The 20,338-nt window shown below is 39.0% G+C and overlaps 1 protein-coding gene across 3 annotated transcripts in view; it reads left to right on the forward strand.

The window, feature by feature from the left end:
• Positions 1 to 2,067: 2,067 nt before the first annotated feature.
• Positions 2,068 to 20,338, forward strand: part of SERPINB7 (serpin family B member 7) — a 51,848-nt gene continuing 33,577 nt past the window's right edge. Inside the window, exon 1 of one of the 3 annotated variants that reach the window (XM_084794892.1) lies at positions 2,068 to 2,164. The gene's annotated coding sequence lies outside the window, so the exon portion shown is untranslated. Of the gene's footprint in view, positions 2,165 to 8,914; positions 8,935 to 20,338 lie in introns of those variants that run through there. The other 2 variants (XM_084794893.1, XM_084794894.1) reach the window with 2 other exon arrangements.

A 20,338-nucleotide genomic window follows, 5' to 3' on the forward strand; every position in this document is an offset into this window, starting at 1 on the left:
GCAGCCATGATCTCAGGAAGGAGATCATTGGCCGGTCCTGTCTTGAATCCTCATGATAAAATAGGTTATGTGTAGTTTCAACTCAATATTACTGATTTCAATTAGAATTATACTAAAATTTAATTAGCTTCAGTTTTTCTCTTGATTTTTTCGTGAACCCAAAATTTGTTAATGGCTTCTTGGCTAGCTGTAGGGAAGCTGGCTGTCTCCCTTTTGAACAGTATCTGGAGTACAGTAGGGCTCTATCTTTAAAACCAGGCTCTATTTTGAAGAATTTCAATTTTCTAGAAGCCCTTTGAAAGTTGCAGATATTAGCTGGCCGTGGTGGCACACACCTTTAATCCCTGCACTCAGGAGGCAGAGGCAGGTGGATCACTGTGAGTTTGAGGCCAGCCTGGTCTACAGCATGAGTTCAGGACAGCCAAGGCTACACAGAGAGACCCTGTCTTGAAAAATAAAAAAGTTGCAAATATTTATGCAGACAATTGTGATGTGTTGGTGCATGCAAACATTGTGTGATGAACAAATAAAGCAGGTAGCATGCCTACCACTTTAAATCCCTGTCATTGCTTTGAGGTAAGGACATTCAAAATCTTCTACTTTTGTTTTTTAAAAATATTTGATAGTTTGAAAGTTAGGCATAGCAAAAGACTGTGTAATTTACTCTGCATAGGTATGTTGAAAACAATAGTGATCTTTAAGTATGAGATGGAAGTTACTTAGGATGAGAACTTAAAGTTATTTATAACAAGTGGGAAACTGAGGAATTTACATGATGAAAGATTAAAGAAATCAGGGGCTCAAGAGATGACTCAGTTTTCAGTAACACTTGCTGCACTTGCTGATGACCTGAAGTAGCTTCTTAGCACCTATATTGGGCAGCTCACAACTTCCTGTAATTCAATATCCAAAAGCTCTGACACCCTCCTCTGGAGTCTGTGGATATCAGCACAAATGTGCACCTATAAACAAATAATACACACACACACACACACACACACACACACACACACACGCGCGCCAAAAAAAATTTAAAGAAATTGTTGTGGTTTTATACTAGTAGAGAATACATTGGAAGTTATGAGACTTGAAGTAGTCACAGAGTAGTATTTTATATAAAGAGGCATGTTAGAAGTGGGATGTTTACATATTTTGGAATTTCCAAGACTGTCTCAACCTATTATTATACTAATAGCAACATTCCCTAAGTGCTTAGTCTGCATGAATTACTTTACATATTAATTATAATCATTTCAGCCATAAAGCTACTAAAATTCTCTACATTTTTCAAATAAAGCACAATGTAAAGTCATAAAATAACTTGATCAAAGTCACATGGGATCAAGGTGAGTGGCTGGAGTTTGAACCCAGATATTATAGCTCATGTTTTGTGATCGAGATCACTCTTCAGGGAAATGTGTACTAATATTTGGCTGAGAATATATGGTCTTTGCTTTGAGTGTGAGGTAGTTATCTCTCTTCTTAGTTGCATATTTGTTACTTATTACTGCCAAAATCTATCCAGATGTTGCAAGCTTATCTTGGTATCTGGGATTTGAGTCATTTAAGCTTTCAGGAAACCATATCAACTTGAGCTAACGACAGCTCTTGAAATGAATAAAACCCAGATACCTGGTTTTAGTCCTGAGTAGAGGACCAGCTTCTCTCAATTTGTCTCTTTGTAGAGCCTGTTCTTCTGGCTGTCATTGCTGGTTTAACTTGTAGTCTTCCCTATGCCCAACTACACATGGCTTAGATGGGCTTGTTTAAGCACAACTCTTAGAAAATTTTGCTTCTCTGGTTTGTTGAGTTTACTTCCCAAGATCAGTGGAAGGAGAAACTATGTGACACCATACCCTGAGATAAGGTTCCTGTGTGGCAGGACAGGGAAGCCCATATTGAACTGCTCCTTCGTATCCCTTCTATGAACATGGTTTTCCTCTCAGTGTAGTCTGGGAAAGAGGAGGGACTTCATTCATTTCTGTCATGGCTGTGAGGTTCTTGTAGCCAGCCTCTCCCTTGGGAGTTGAGCCAATGGGAAGTCTGGTGAATCTTCCCAGTGCCTTGGCAGAAGTGTGCAGGGAGGAGCTGAGAGTCTTAGGAGGAAGGAGGCAGGAGGAACTGGAAGCCAGCAGTGAAGGCCCCAGAGCTGCAGTGGGAGGAGGTGAGTGACACTCTTATGATGCTCGCTTATTCTAGGCTTCTAAGTATGAGTGGCTCGTGCTCAAGACTCTGTATGTTAGGAGTATTCATCTATTGCCCAAGTGACAGCTGAGTGTCTAAGACCTGGCAGTCATACACTCCATTGCTCTAAGACAATTATCCCCTTCACTCTCCTGAGGGTGTCTTAAGATCCCCTATCCCAATCCTGTGGTAGAGTGATCTTCAGGACAATGACAGTGGACGGCAATATCTGCTATACCGATCAATAAGCCCTACTTAGAAGAAGCACCTTTATTCTTTACTTTGTAAGAGTAAAAGCCCACCACTGCTGACTACTCCTGAAGTTTATAAAAGAAAGCCTGCACAAGAAAGGTAGTGGATATTCAAATACCAACATCTAGGTTTTCTCTCTCTGAGAATTATGGCAATATAGAGTAAATATCTGTGAATGAATAAATTAATGAAAGGTTACTTTTACGATACTCATTTCTACCTCTTTTCCTAAATCAATAGGTTAAAAATCCTACCATAAGTTACATGCCAATGTCAGGTCCACAGGCCACAACACAACAATAATAACTAGCTTAAAAGTCTGCTAAGAGTTGGGTAGTCCATATTGAATATATTTTTGTTCTATATAAACAAACATCCAGCACCTTTTGATGGTATAATGTATGACTTTTATTTAAAAATATAAAAAATGCTTTTGAGTTCTTGATTTCTCCAAAAGACCCAAAGCAGATGCAGTGAGCTTTGAAATACTTCTGAGCTACAGTTGTCTTCTATGATTAGTAGACTCAGCACCTCTGCTCTTGTTTTGCCACAATAAAACCAGCTCAAGACATGCTGTTCATGTGGGGAAAAAGCATTAAATTTTTTTTTATTAGTGAGGTCCTAATATCTATGGTGATTAAGACACTAACAACAAGAAATCTTGTATTTGTTCATGGTCATATCTGAAAGATTGGGATTCCATGTTTATAACAGAATTTTAGGTGTTAATCCATGTTCACATTTAAGTAATATTAAATCATCTATAGGGATTTAGCAAAACTGTTCAATTATTCTGAAAAAAACAGTGTCAAATTTTCAGTTTGTCTGCAGATTGCTTTAGAGACCAGCAGATGGCAGACACAGGAAGAAATAAATCGCACACCAGGAGATTACACAGTGTTATCTCTGCTTGATGAGCAAAGCTAGGTTTATTTAGGGTGAGTTTGTTTCTGAGGAAAAGCAGATTTCCTAGTTTGTTCTCTGAGAACAAAATGGTGTGTGCTTTCCTTTATGAAATAGGTTGTGCTGCTCCTGGATCTGCTAAGTGGAATATAACCAGAGGAACATTCCTTCATAAGTGACACTTAGTAGATACAAGACCTGGAGCCTCATCATTTTCCTTGGGGGAATAAAAGATGGCCACATTGGTCTTCAAGGCAGTCCAGAGAGAGGTTGGAGTGATGAGGACAACAGCTGGGTGGCCCCTAGTCCGGAAAACAGCTCTAGCTTCCCTTCTTTAGGCCCAACTTCTGTTCAGGAGTGTTGTACAGTGCCTCCTTACTGCCTGTGCTGTTGTCCAACTTCTAGATTAAATTACAGCTCACACACCACTGGGCGTGGGGGAATGTATGCCGTCTTACAGGTTTCTTGGTACTGATAATGCCTTAGCTGGACGTATTAGATTAGTGGAGAGTGGGATATGACTTTCTCACATACTCTGGTGCCTTACCTTTGACCATGTCCCCTGGAGGGGGAGACCTGGTGGCACTCAGAGGAAGGACAGCAGGTTACCAAGAAGAGACTTGATACCCTATGAACATATACAGGGCGAGGTAATCCCCCTCAGGAACAGTCATAGGGGAGGGGAATAAGGGGGAAATGGGAGGGAGGGAAGAATGGGAGGATACAAGGGATGGGATAACCATTGAGATGTAACAAGAATAAATTAATAAAAGAGAAAAAAATAAAAAAAATACAAATGGTAAAACAAACAAACAAACAAACAAACAAACAAACAAAAAGTTCTTAATTTTTAGGAGCATTTAATCCAGGCCATAGAAGATTTAAATTGCTTTTTCCAATTTTTTTCTGAAATAGTGAAATACTTCTGCTGCTTTTCTTCTCATCTTCCCTGCTTTATAACTGTATTTTCCCTGTAAGAAGCTGATAGAAACCTAGGAGCTGCAGATGGCATTAAAAAGACAAATTAAATGAATCCTACTTTTCCCAAGAACTAAGGAAACCTATTATATATCAGAGGATGGTGGAGATCAGGGATGCGCTGAACAAAACTCACTAGGAAAGCATTCTATCAGATGGGTAAAAGGCAAACTGTGGCTAATGAGCAAGCCTGCATCTTGAAAAGCATCTGGAACACCACTTGAACAGTTTACAACAACCATATCACTCTATGAATAAAAGTGTAAGTTCCTCTTGATAAAGCCATTAACTATCCTGTTGCTATTGATCATGAAAGGCAAAACTAATAGCAATAGTGTTTTTATACCAAGTTTGTCACCTACATCTATAGGTTCCACTCATCCAACAACAGATCCAAAATATTCACTGAGGAAAACAAGACTATACTGAACACAAACATAACATTACTTTTCTTGTCATTGTTCTGTACAAGTATAAAACAGCAATTATTTTTGCATAGTGAACATTGCATTGGATATTTTAAGTGATCTAAAAATAATTTAACTTTCAGAGAAGAATGTGGGTAGATTATATACAAATCCTACTTTATGGAGGGGAACTTCAACAGCTAAAACTTACTAGAACCCATGCCAGTGAATTTGGTAGGTTGTTATGTACATTTAAGGTTTTAACATGAATGACTTCTGAAGTCTTAAAGTAAGATGCTTTTGTTCCCAAAAGTATGTAACAAGAACATGCCCTAAGGCACACAAAGTGAAAACCAGAAATATGTTCTGCAGTGTGCTTTTTTTTTTTTGTTTCAGTGACATATCCTCAGTTCTACAGTAGGAGGTCACGTGGAACTACCACACTACATGGTTGTGTGAAACATTTGGGAAAACTGGCTTAGAGAGGTCGCTCTGTATTAGGTAGGCAACTGTCAGGCTGACCTGTAAGACTCAACAGGGGATCTTGAAACACATTCCTGTCGCTCTGGGCTCAGATAGGTTACCTATGAAAGGGCTTTTAAAACTGTGCGAAAATCTCTTCCCAGGGACATAGTGGCCTGTGTCCCACTTCATTCATAGCAATTAGGGTGGAGACTCAGAACTCTCCTCTTTGTGAGTGTTGGGTCTTGAAGTCTCAGTGAAGAGGATGAATGCCTTGAAATATGAACTATTAAATATGTATCCAGGCTAGACAAGGCTGCTGCTGACTTCTTTCCAAGCATCTGTCCTATATTTTGGTTTAGCCAGTGGAAATAGGAGCCCAATCAGCTTCAAAGAGAAAATTTGCAATTTTATTAGTTTTGTAAAGTCAGAAACTATGTACCAACTGTGTTTCATGTTTACTACACAAGGAAATTATTGAATAGCTTGAAAATTTCAATTATCTTCTGACAAATGGGAATCACAGTCATAAACCAAGTAGCAGCAGTGATGCTGTCAATGCCTGTGAGGGTCAAATGATATCTTAAATTACAAGATCAAAGCATGGAGGCATTTTTATGGGTAAATCTAGGTACATGTCTATCAAGAATTGACTCTGTGGTTCGTCAAATATTTTAGACCATATTTGACTTCCAAGGGGTATTTAAGACTTTATGGTAGGTTTGGCAAACTCTGGCCCTTGGTCCAAATCTCCCTCAACATCTGATTTTGTAAATACAGTTTCGATGGATTAGAGCCATGCTTTATTTTCTTGTTCTCTGCTCGTTTAGACATCACAACTGAAAAACTTAGTGGCTACAGGTGACTTCCTTGATCACATGTCTTTATGAACCGGAGGACCAATTATCTAATGGTGAATGAAACAAAACGCTACAAGGCCATTTCTTAAAGATGCTCCCCAGTTCATTGTGATGCACAGGATCTAGCTGGGTCTAGAAACTCAATGAAGATAACAGTGATATGTATATTTTTAGCCTTTTTCTGATCTGTGTCTGGACTATGGAGAGGCAATATCTGATGCTAGAAAGGTGTTGCAGGGTCAGAGGTATGGAAAGATTTCTCAGGACCTGCTCCTCAGTGCCCTGTCCCTCACATCACCCAGGTCTCTGAGGTCTATTACTTGAAGAACAAACTCATGGTATTCCTGGTGACTGTGTGTCACTAGCCCACACACTTCTAGCCCTTCATCTTCTCACCAGGAAGAGCAAAAATGATGAGAGTTTCAGTCTCTGTTTGGCAGAAAGCCAAACTCTCTATCAATGTCTTCATGGAATGCAAGCACATCAAGGAGTGAGGACCAGAACTCCCTATGTGGCTGGTGTCCACTTGTTGAAAAAGCACAGATCTCTAAATATTTAAGAAAAATTTAAAGGGTTGTCAAGACTTCACTGAGTCATCATTGAACGTGGAACCAGGTCTTGGGTGGTGGCTATTAAGTAACTTGACTCATGACTTTCAACAACATTGTAATTGTATGTGTGAATATTCATTTACAAAACAATTTGTTCCCTTACTGATAGCACGCTTGAAGATCTATTGTACTGTATCTTTCCATTCAGATCTGTCTATCCCATGCCATCCCACCTCCCCCACGCTGTCCCACCCCCCCCACGCCGCCCCCCCCCCACGCCGCCCCACCCCCCCCACGCCGCCCCACCCCCCCACGCCGCCCCCCCACGCCGCCCCCCCCACGCCGCCCCCCCCACGCCGCCCCACCCCCCCCACGCCGCCCCACCCCTCCACGCCGCCCCACCCCCCCACGCCGTCCCACGCCCCCCACGCCGTCCCACCTCCCCCACGCCGCCCCACGCCCCCCCACGCCGCCCCACGCCGCCCCACGCCCCCCCACGCCGCCCCACGCCCCCCCACGCAGCCCCCCCCACGCCGCCCCACCCCCCCCACGCCGCCCCACCCCCCCCACGCCGTCCCACGCCCCCCACGCCGTCCCACCTCCCCCACGCCGCCCCACGCCCCCCACGCCGCCCCACCCCCCCACGCAGCCCCCCCCACGCCGCCCCACCCCCCCACGCCGTCCCACGCCCCCCACGCCGTCCCACCTCCCCCACGCCGCCCCACCCCCCCACGCCGCCGCCCCCCCCCCGCGCCGCCCCACCCCCCACCCGCGCCGCCCCACCTCCCCCGCGCCGCCCCACCTCCCCCACGCCATCCAATCCCATCTATCACATGTCATTTCACCCATCCCATCCCACATTACCCATCTTCTCCCATCCTGTCCTGCCCACCTTACCCCATTTTGTCTAGTCATATTAACTGTATTTCCTTGTTTTTAAATGTTGATGTTCATCACTAAATGTATTTTATTTTCCCCAGTGAACCACAATCTACAGTTTGAAAATCAATGCTGTATATAATAGTAGCATTATTGATTTTTGCTTAACTAAACATGATATTAGGGAAACACTGTCCAGTATCCTTTACACAGAACCATGAAATAATCCAGAGCGTAAGGAAGAGAACTCAAGCCTTTCTGGGTACATACATTTTTTAATTTTAAAATAATTTAAATATTTATTTTATGATATTATATTACTTTGTTTCCTTTTCTTTACATTGTCCTCTACTCTGTCCTTTTTGAAAAATTTATTTTTATTTTTATTTTTTTACTTTTACTTTTTTTTCACTCTGTCCTTTTTTCTCCATGTCTAGACACCTTCCTGAGACTCCAGTCTCAGTTTGCTTCTACTTGTTCCTCAGGTTCAAGTTTTTGCAGAACTACTTCTCTTTTTTTCCCCTCTTTATTGAAAATAGATAGTTTTCTACTGTGAGACAGAAGTGGACAGATCTAGTTAGGAGGGGAGCTGGAGAGGATCTGGGAAGACTGTAATTAGGATATTTTATGTGAAGAAAACAAACAGGAAACACTTCTTCCTTCTATCACTCCTGATTACTCCTACTTGCCTGGTTTTGACTAACATCTCTTTGTGACACTTCTCATCTTTCCCCATCAATTCTTGTCACTTGTCTGTTAGTAGATTTGGGCCCAGAATGTGTCATTACGCTCAGTGTATCTATAACATGGACAAGGCCCAACTTCTCCCATGGTAATACTGAAAAAATGTCCAAATAATAGGTAGACGGGAGAAAGGCTAGTAGACAAATGATGTAAATGACCAAATTTATTAAGATAATTTTACTATAGTTTATACTTATTTTTGGTTCTATTGGAGATTGAACCCAGTGCCTAGAACTGTCCAGGCAAGTGTGTTCCTACTGAGTGATGCCCTTTGTCACATTTTTTTTTAGTTTATATAAAAATTATATAACAATGCCAAACTGTCTATAGGATTTCCTAAATAAGAAACAAGATTGTAAAATAAGATTGTGTATTTTTCTCATCTCTTGAATTCTAGTGTTTGTGTGATAATTCAAATTTCACTTGACAAGATTTTTTCATTTTACTGACTTTGATTCTGGGAAATAATGAAATATCTTAGAAATATATAAAAGTTAATAGGAAATGGTAAAAGATTTTGTATATTAAGAATCCAGCTGTACACACACATGTACACACACACACACACACACACACACACACACACACACACATATACACACACACCTATAGCAACAACAAAACCAAATATGCTCCCAACACACACATATATATATTTCCGGGACAGCAAGAGGGAAATGAAAGTGTCATGAGGCTCACATTCATGAAGATCGGGTAAGAATCCTGGTTGGATTGTTTCTTTTTATAGGTTCTTATGATTATATTCTGTCCCTTTCATCTGCCTCTGTCTGTGTCTCTCTGTCTGTCTCTATTTCTATTTCGTCAGGACACTTGCGTTGCATTTAGACTCTACTTGAGTATTTCATGATGATCTTATTTCCTTGCCAAAGCCTTGTTTTTATTGAGGCTACTCAGACTTCACACTCAAAGAACTAGCAGAACAGAAATACCCTTTCCTGCAATGAAGACATATGGGAGAGAAAGATTAGGAAATTTACACATTTCTGCTTTAATTTAAGAAGTTTAAGACTCCTATGGGACCTCAAGGGGCTTGCACGTGTGTTGTTACTAGTGACAATGCTAACAGTGAAAAGGCTAGTGATTGGCAGAGTTGGACCGGGATGAATACAAAATACAAGGGGGTGTTCAGATAATTAATAAAGTCTACATTGTAATAATAAAAAAAGAATTACTGAAAAATCTCAACGTAAAATCATTTCATGTTTAAGTTGGTCTAAATACTTTAATATTTAAACAATTAGCAATTAATCTACTTTGTGTGTGAGAAGACACAAACTGCATTTGTTAGTTTTAAGATAACCCTGATGAGTTGTGTCATGACCTGATACCTTATGTAATGAGCTCTAAATTCCTGAGACATTTGACCTGCAGGAGACTCACTGGCCCAAAATGTTCTCTGAAGAACTATTTTAGGTATTAAAAAGCCAGAGGAGGAGAGTGGGAGGCACCTTCCTTTAAAGCTGTGGACTGTTTTCAGCAAAGCAGAAGGCACTGCCACCGGGTGGTGTGCTTTCTTCTGCTTCATCTCTATTACTCTGTACTTCGAGATTTCAGAGGCATTCCCTACGGGATAATCCTTCTCATTATGCACTTATTTCAGTAAGTCAAGCGACCATTTCTTGACATTTTGAACCCTCACATTTCACACGTCATATTTTGTGAATTCCGTAAACTGGGAACAAGTATATTCTAAGCTGTGGAATGCAAGAGAACAAGATTGACGCGTGTTGCTAACTAGGTCACTGTCGAGATTGTCTCTGCAATCTCCCTGCTGTTGAGTAGTTTCCCCATGTTGTGAAAGCAGAAACTGACCGTGCCACTGTGGCCTTTGAGCTAAGTTGGCAGCTGTCTCTAGAATGAAACTTAACCTGTTCTCATTGGGAAAAATGTCTCCCAGGATATAGGTTCTGAGGAGTGTTGGTTGGCATGGTATGCTTGGATGACATTGTACCGGTCATTTACAGCCTTGGTTCTGAATCTCTGAGGCAGAGTGACAGGGTGCATGGGATGGTAGTGTGGCTAAATCTCCCAGGAGGAGCATTGCCACTCTGCTGCAGAACTATGACACTGAAGGTTTCGATGACAAATTTGCTTTTGGACTGAAAGAAAGGGGGTTAATTTGTATCCTTTCTTTTCTGTCTTTTCTAAGCTACAGTGTAGCATATGATCATTTAAACATGTATATATTTCTAGATTTCTTATTTTTACTTGATTTTTTCAACGTAATGTCATTGTGTGTCCATGTTTATGTGTGAGAGTAATGCCGCTGCTTGTGTAGAAGACAGAGGAAACTTTCAGGAGTCAGGTTTTTTGGTTTGCTTTTGTTTTTGTTGTTGTTTGTTGTTGTTTTGCACTGAGAGATATGGGGATCCAACTTGGATCATTCAACTTGCATGACAAGAGCATTTCCTGGTTAAGTGATCAAGCCTGACTTTTGTATTTTTAAATCAGCACAAAATTGATATATTTTATTATGGAACTTTCATACATGCTTTTGCTGTTACAATCTTTTCATTCCCTCCTTCCCCACTGCAGTGCCCCTCACCAATGCCTATTCATTTCCTTCTTCCATCAACCCTCTTTCCACTTTCATGGCATACGTGTTTTCTCTCCTCCACCACATAAACACTGGCACTCACAGGGGCTGTAGTGTGTAAAGTGTAAAGGTGAAAGGATACGTGTGAGAGTTCTTCTCCTTTTACCAGGTTCCAGGAATTGAACTCAGGTCCTGAGGTTCAGTCAGACAAACACTTTTACCTGGTGAGCTCTCATCTAGGTAGAGGTCATCTCAATATTTTTCAGGATCAATAATATCTATCACATTTTATTGTGATGCAGTGTTGGTTGTCTGAGAAACACCACAATTACCCCCTGAACTATATCCTCTTCCAAGGGACATTTAATCTCCATAATCTCTATTGAGGCAAAACCTTTTGAACAGTAATTGAGCAATACTGTCTTTATATCTTCAAGTTTTGTTCATTTTTCTACCTTTCCCATTGCATCCAAAATACATTGCTATGGTCCTCACTTACCTATAGTCATGCACAATAGATATTTCTCAGTTTCTATGTTCCCAGGACTGCCCTTCCACCTTCATCAGTCTCCATGGGCCACCATTGATAACTCCACAATTTCCCAATGATCAGTGGTACCACAGACCCTGTCTTAGTCTGCTCTCTGATTTCAGTACTGTGACTTTCCAAGAGTGTTCTCTTTTCTTTCCCAGCACTCACAACCATGGATTCAGCTCTTACATGAGCTGACAGGCATGTCAGACACAGATCCCCAAAACTCAGCATCTTTTACAGAAATGTACATCTTAGTATTGTGAACACTTGTTTAGTTGTTATTCAAAATTCCAAAAGATATCTTCTTTCATGTTCTTTCCTTCCTCTCTCAAATCCATCCCATCCATTTGCCCTGAAGGTTGATCAGGTTCTATTTAGGACTATACATGTACATATATGCTTGCAACAACAATTAATAAACAAAGAGGCCATGGAATTGAAAGAGAGCAAGGAAGGGCAGATAGGAGGATTTTGTACTCTTACCTCCTACACACATTTGAGTTTTACTCTTACCTTTTAGACCAGATTTTGGATGTTTCTATTTCCTGGGGGGAAAACATCCCTTGGTAATACAATGTAAATGAATTATTATCATTTCATTATATTGTTTCCAGGATTCTGTGGGTTTTTCTTTATTACTCATCAATAATTAATATGAATATTTTATGTGCATATTTAATGTGTTAAATATAACTTGAAACTAATTTGAGAAGTTCCATACAACTGAGAAATAACCTTTAGTCTTGAGAAATAACCTTTAGTCTTTTGTATAGCGGTTCAGTTCGGTAAGTGAATGGTTGATGGCATTTCACTAGGAGGCTCAAAGTTACTAGGACACATGCCTCTGACCCTTTCATTCTTTCTTTGAGAATTCTCTCTTGAACACAAGGAGGCTTCTCTGTATCCCCAGCATGCAGGCATGCCATCATCACCTGCAAAAGGAAGAAAAAAAAAGACATAAGACTGACATATAACAAAGGAGTCAGCAGTGTTTTTAAAGCTTCTCAGAAGCTCCTTCAAGGGTCCTGCTGGAAGGACTCTCAGGAAGTCCTAGATACATAATCTTTCCTATCAGCACAGGACATGAGAAATGGATTTTTAATGGAAGAAAAATGGTTCCACTCCAAATTAATTTCATTTTGAATAAAGATAGAAAATGAATATTGAGTAGGTTATTTAGAAATTGTCTACTGCATGAATGTTAGTTTAATGCTTATTTTCCTTGCCAGGCCCCAAGTTCCTTAAGGAAGAACTATGTTTTATTCTTCAATAAATGGAAACATTCAATAAATTGTGGAGTCAGTGAACCTTTCTGGTAGTTGTGGGGTAGAATTTTCTGAACACTCCAGTTTAATCATAGTGTTTTATCACATAAATATAATAGTAACTAAAATATGATCAAAATTTATTTATGAATTATGAAATTCTCAAAGATTTAATAAAATGTATTGTAAAAGGCTGGTGAGATGGCTCAGTGGTCAAGAGCATTTGCTGCTATTGCAGAAGACCTGGATTCTTTTACCACAACTCAACACGGAAGATCACAACTGTCTGCCACTCTAGTTCAGGAGATCCAATGTCCTCTTCTGGCCTTGTAGGCATCAGGCACATACATGGTGCACAAACATACATATGGGGTAATATTTCATATATTAAAAATAATAAAGTTTCCCTACATTTCTCTGAATTTTAATTTCACTCTTCTCTTTCCTTCTTCTAAACTTTTCCCTACCTTCTCTCCTTCAAGCTTATGGCCCTTTCTTTCATATATATATGGATACATATATATATATATGTATATATATATATATATGGATACATATATATGGATATATATATATATATACATACATATTACAGATATGGATATATATGGATATTACTAGAAACAACCTGCTCTCTCAATATAGTGTTACTCATATGTATGTTTTCAAGCCTGAGCATACAGACAAACCAATTGCTGTGCTCTTTCCTGGGAGATGATCTTTATTATCTTGATTTGTGCTCCTATATACTCATACCTGTGGGACCATCCACTAGAGCATGGTACCTACTGGAAATGGTACTGTCCCTCCATCAGAAGCTATCTACTGCCCAAGGATACTCAGGGGTGGGGCCTCATGAGTCTTTTCATTCTTTGTGTTAGAAAGCTCACTAGTTTGAACTTGTGCAGGCAGCCATAGTGGCAATGAATTCATGAGTGCAACAGTTCTGTGATACTCAGAAGACACTTTCACCTCAGGGCCTCTGGCCCTTAGAAACTTTCTTACCTGTCTTTATTGTGGTCCCTGAGCCTTGAGCGAGGCAGTGTTATATAGATATGCCTCTTATAGCACTGCAGAGACACTTATTCTCTGGACTTTCACTCATTGGGAGTTTCAACATTAACCTTCATTCCTCATCCTCCTTAATTGTTATGCATCCCTCTTTCATTTTTCTTTGTTTTTAACTTTTTAATTTCCTTCACTGGTTTTGAAACAGGTAATTTTTCAGACACTGAATTGTGCTGGATGGTTTTATGTCAACTTAACTGTAGCTAGAATCACCTCAGAAGAGAGAGAGCTTCAATTGAGAAAATGTCCCTACCTGACTGGCATGTTGGCAATCTTGTGAGGCATTATCTTGATTGATGACTGGTGTGTGTTGGAGGTGGGGTGGGGGATGCTTACTGTGGGCAGTGTCACTCTTGGTAAGATGGTCCTTTAAGAAAGTAGGCAGAGCAAGTTGTGAGGAATAATGCAATAAATAACATTCCTCCATGACTCCTTCTTTAGTTTTTGCCTCCAGGTTCCTGCCATGTTTGAGTTCCCACCCTGTGACTTCTGTTTGTGCTGGACTGTGATCTGTGATGTGAAATAAAATCCTTTCAAGTACAAGTACTTTTTGGTTGGTTCTTTATTACAGTAATAAAAAATATAACTAAGACAGAAATTTGGGATCTGGAGTAGGGTATTACTGTGAAAAACTTGACCATGGGTTTTTGGGAGGATTGTGATGGTGTTTGACTTTTGGGCTGGAAAATCTATTCAGTGTGCAGAGTTCAGTTGATTATTCTGTGGGATTTTGGAAGATATGCCTGTTGAGAGCCATGCATGTGATGGAAGGTTAGCCTGTGAGGTTCCAGAGGGATGTTTGAGAGGTCCACAAAGGTTCTATTAGGCAATTTGTTATTTTGAATTAAGAATTTGTAGTTCAGGTCAGCTGGGGCTGAAGAATCAGCTATGATGCGGTTCAGCATTATTGAGGCAAATCTGTAGTTCAGGTCAGCTGGGGCTGAAGAATCAGCTATGATGCGGTTCAGCATTATTGAGGCAAAATCTTCTGGGGAGCATTTCCTCAAAGCCAGCACACAGAAGTGTGCTCCAGAGGCACCCAAAGTTGTAGCTCATCTTAGAAGCCAAACTTAGTAATCTATAAGAGTTTATAAAGTGGTACTGGCTTTGAAGGTAAGTAGCAGAAATGCCAGGATTAAAGTGATCATGGGGAGAAGTTGAGGCTTGGTACCATGTGGCAATGATAGAGGCCTGGGAGAGATCCTAGAGGAAACTAATGGTGAAGGAAGGTAGTGGTAATCTCAGGACCACATGACAAATTCCAAGGACGGCAGCTGCCATAGGGTTGAACTGGCCTAAGCTGAGGACACAAGCTGCTTATGTTACAATGGGTAGGGCTGGAGAAGTGGTTGGGTACCTTGAAACCCAGAGGATTATGCATATATTCCAGATTTCAAACACAAAATAATTTATATTGTTGAACTTTTGTTTTACATTTATTTATTCTCCACAGTTGAGTGGAGAGTGGGGTATGACTTTCACATGAACTCTGGTGCTTCATATTTGACCATATCCCCTGGAGGGGGAGACCTGGTGGCACTCAGAGGAAGGACAGCAGGTTACCAAGAAGAGACTTGGTACCCTATGAGCATATACAGGGGGAGGAAATCCCTCTTAGGAACAGGGAGGGGAATAAGGGGAAAATGGGAGGGAGGGAAGAATGGAAGGATACAAGGGATGGGAAAACCATTGAGATGTAACATTTATTTAATTGTAGATGTGCCCTTATTCACCCTTATTATAGGAAAAAAGTAAGTTTTTTAAAAATATGAGCTCAAAGTTAATTGACTTTAAAAGTTCAGAGAGACTTGGATATTTTCAAGAAACTTTGAGCTTTAAAAGAGTCTGGACATTTTAAAGATGCTGAACTTTCAAGTGTTTAAAAATTTAAGTATTGTAGGTCTTTAGAGGCTGGAATGATATGTACTTCCCTCAGTGATGGATGGCAGTCTGTGAGGTGAAACAAACCCTATCTTCAATAACTTCGTTTTGGTCATGGTGTCTATTTATCACAGCAACTGAAATCATAACTAAGATAGAATTGTTCCATTCTAGCATTTTCAATCCTTCATTCTTGCTCTTCTGGAAGTCCAGTGATATGAACATTAGATCTTTCATCGTTGCCTCACAACTCCTTGAAACACTGGCCATTTGAAAAAAAGAAGACATATTTTCTCATTTGTTTAATTCAGAAACTAGTTGTTGATTTTTGAAAGTTTACTAAATTTTCTTCCTGTTTTTTTTTCCATTATGCTATTTTCAGGGAAGTTTCATTAACTTTGTGATATTTGTGTGTATGTGGGGTGAGGAATGGTTTCTTCTTTTATTTCTCTTCATATTATTTTTTGAGACAGTCTCTCACTTAACACAGAGCCCAGAGCTGCTCCTTCCTCCACCTCCATAGATTCACATGGCTGTTAGAGCTCTGAAGTCAGGACCACAAAATTACTGACTGAGCCACTTCACCAGTTCTCAATTTTATTTAAATTTTTGATTCTAAATATTCTATTTGGTTTTTTTTCCCACTTATTTTAAGAATATTTTAAATTGTTTCATCTAATGTTATTTTTGTTATTACTGTTTCTTTCAATAAACAGAATGTTATGGTATTAATAATTTGTGTATATTTAGGGAAGTCATTTCACTAATCATTAAGTTATATAGACAAACTCAGGGTAAGGGAAGCAACTATCTAAATAATGTTTGTAATGGTTGATTTTCTGTGATTGTAAATATAATTACATATATAAACATAAAGCATCCCCTTCTCCATCTCCCATGTATGTGCTGTCCTTCCCAAACTCTGTACTCAGTAAAGAAAGATTTTAAAGTCTATAGGTATCATTGGAAGCCAGAATAAAACTATTAATGGATTGAAAAGGGATAAAGTAAATATATCATGTACAAGGAACTTTGTGGCTGGACTTGAAAGAGTCATGATAGATAATGATCTCAGTACATCAATAAAATATTCCAGTAAGCCAAATCAAATGGATTAAACATTTATTCTAAAGTAAAAAAAACCTTTTTCTTCTTAAGAAACTAAGGTTGGATTTTGTTTCTGAAACTCTCATCATCAGTGTGTTCATAATTGTCACCAGTTTAAATAGAGGAGGTGGTTAAAAGGCACTAAGGATGACTCTGTTTTTTGTGCATTCACATTTGTTGTTCATTACTATTCTTATGGTTACCACTATGACAACATGATGAAATAACATGACACAAATAAATGGAAATCAAAATAATCTTCAGTATTTGGGTTTCTGATTAGAGGAGATTAGAACATCTCAACTATTGCATTCATTTAAATGTCTGAGAAGATACTTAATCATATTATTTATTGCCTAGTGAAAGCTAAGGCTATTTATTCCATAAGTAGAAGCAAAGGGGAAGAGGGTGGAAGAAGTAGAGGCATGGTAAATATTTACACAAAACAAACTATGTAGACTAGTTGAATTCACTGGTGCCCTGCCCTCAAAACAGAGACAAGAATGTACTAAGAAATAAAAATAGACATAACATGCAATCACTTAGAATGAATCTGTCCTGGTACAACATGCAATTAAGCCTTGGAACTTGCTCCTACAAGATTTTATTCAAATAAATAGCTCAGAACAACTGAAAGGATTGGATATTTCAAACACAGTTTATATAAAAGAGTCTCAAAGCTTCAAATTTGGAACAAGTAATGTGTTAAGAAAATAAATAAAATGCAAATAGCTTAGTCTTCCAGGCAATGTGTTAACATGTTTTTTTTTTTTTTGATGTGCAGAATATTTCCCTTAATTTGGGAAAGTATTTCAATCAAGTTATATCCTTTTCATTACTGTGCTTTTTGTATTGCTATCCTCTTACCAGGGAGATTTTCCACTTTCAACCTAACTACAATTCTTCTTCTTCTTCCTTTTATCTTTCTCTGTCTTTTCTCCTCCTCTTCTTCCTTCTCCTCCTTCTTTTCCTCCTAACATGTGGAAGTGAACCCAACATCTCATTCCTGCTATCAAGCACACACACAAACCCATCCCCCTCAGCATAACTATACTTACAACTGTGCTTGATAGCTTAGCATTTTTCTCAAGAACATTACTAGCTTTCATGGACACCATGTTTTCAGTGAACATACATAATTACCTATCTTCCATTATACTCATTTCAAAAGTGTCATAGTCTAGAGTTTCTTCACTTCTTTTTGTGAGCCCATAGAGCTTGCCATCTTAACCAGTTGCAAGATTGGGAAGCAATTGGGCTGATGTCTTGTTTCTGAAGCAAATACTAATTTTGGGAAACAGTAAAGAGACTAGACTCATTTGTTCTCTTTATTGTGCTGCATTTAATATGAATTTAATGGTTCACCATTTTAAATGTACACTTGTAAACACTAAACATGAGCACATTACTCAATACTCATAGTTCATAACCTAACAATATTTATGATTTGTTCTCTGGTTTTAACCATTGCTATAGAAAAAATATAACCCTGCAATTTAGCACCTAGAAATATTTGTTTTTTCAGACAGACATAATTCATTAATCCTTAGTTAATCCTCATTAAATCTATCCTTTACACATGGGAATTTTCCAAGGTCTCTTGCCAGCATGTTTTTCTCTTCTTTTTCTGATTCTGTGCCCTTCCTATGGTTTAACTATCCCATATAAATGCCAAAGATTACAAAATTAGCATCTCTTTCCCACCAAGCATTTCTTTTACCTATAGAATTAAAATTCAAGTGTGTAATCTATGTGCTCTTAGTTCCTTATAAAGTTATTCTCTAACTGTGGAGAAAAGAATTACTTTGGGTTCAGGTAGGCTATGTTGTTTTATTTCAAAGTCTTTTAGTTTAAAAAGGTGGGTACTTGACATCTTTATATAAGAAATTTAAAGAGAATTCACAGGTAGTGGTTCACTTGGAGATAGTGTGAGAATGAATGTCAGATAGAAGGTGCAGGTACAATAAACATTATCCTAGGTGCTTGACAACCAAGCATAATAAGATTGTGAGGAATCTACCTTTCCCCTCATCCTTCTTCATGGGATGTATGTTGATGGTGTTGAGCTCCAGTCAGGAGGCATCTGGAGGGTTAACTCAAAATAATATTCTTGGTAAAGATAATGGTACTTTTAAGGATTGAGAGTGCAGATAAAGAACCAGGCCACATGATGAAAAACATGGGGGAACTCTTAAAGTTATTTTAGCTGGAAAGGAAAATTCCTTGGTGGGGCATGTCACACACATCTTAGTAAGCCTTTGGTGAGTGAGAATAACCAGCTATAATATTTAGGTCATTTCTATATGTGTGGTCTCATATCCACTTGGAAACTGGCATGATCAATAGAAACTCAGGTTATAATTGTCTGGCAAGAGATAATAATTGACATGACACTCCAGTTGTATTCTCATAACTGAATTTCCTTCTTGTACTTATATTACTTTGGGATTGGTTGGTTGTAAATAAACTGTTGTAGATGCTCCAGTGGGAGGGATTTCTGACTGTAGTGGAGAAGACACAATAGCAAGAAGACCTTTAATTAAGGTTGACTTGGTAATCCCAGAAGGATTTTCCAGTTGGTATGCCATTTGGGTCACTTATCTTTACTTAACTTTCTAGTCATCTATCTAAGTTTATCCTTACAATGAATATCGAAGAAGGGTATAGGCATAAAGAATTTTGAATCCCTGTATTCAATTTTCATCATAAGTAAAACAGATAAAAGGAAAGCCCATTCATTTTAATTTTTCATCTTAACAGAAACCTCCATCAAAAAGTTTACTGCAACAGTTAATTCAATGATTATTCATTATTTTATTAGTCTTTACTGATACAAAGGTAATAAGGTATGATGAAAGTAATCAATAGTTAATTGGATTTTAGTAGACAAACTTTCTTTAGAAACAGCCAACAATGAAGAAAATAAACACCTCTATGGCAATGGTGCTGTCTAATTCTGGTAGCCATTTAAAATAGAGGACTAGTCACCCTGGCAAGCATTAATTGTTTTTTGAAGCCACTCAGCTGGAAGAACTTGAATTATAGTCCTTTTTTGTATGTAGTGGCATGTGGTGGTTATAACACAAACCTAAATGCAGTGATGAGATGTCCTTGAATTAGATGCTGTCCTTGTTTGTGTGGCATGTTCTACAGGCAAATGTTGAGGAGCTGATTGGACACTTTGAGTAGATTTGTCACTTTTCAGTGGATAAATCCTTTTGAGTGAACTCTAGCCTGTAGGATGGCGTGGCAAATCTGGGCGGGATGGTGTCGCTTTCCATTGCAGTCAGTAGGGTGGAGAACATGCTGGCAGCATGACAAGAATGGACTAACGCACCCAGTTTCAGGCTACCTGAAGCTTTCTTGTTTCAGAAAAGTATCTTGAGAGGTCAAGTGCAATAATGAATTCAACAGACACTTCCCTGGAAAATTACAGGCCACTGGGAAGAAGAAGAAGAAGAAGAAGAAGGAGTAAGGAAGGATAGAAAATGATACAAAAAGAAGCCAGACAAAATTAGGGGTACTGGGCCGTGTTCTACTTAAATGAGTGATAGAAATCTTGTGTTAATTTCTGTCTTAGATTGTTACTCTAGACAAATATTCACAAGGTAGGGTGAGAAAAAATTATGTCAAGAAATCAATGCCAATTTGAAATAAAATGGACTATTAAAGTCATAACCACAGATGTTTTAATCTCAATATGGT

The sequence above is a fragment of the Acomys minous genome (assembly GCF_964271855.1).
Source record: "Acomys minous genome assembly, chromosome: 1".
In the NCBI taxonomy this organism is placed as follows: domain Eukaryota; kingdom Metazoa; phylum Chordata; class Mammalia; order Rodentia; family Muridae; genus Acomys; species Acomys minous.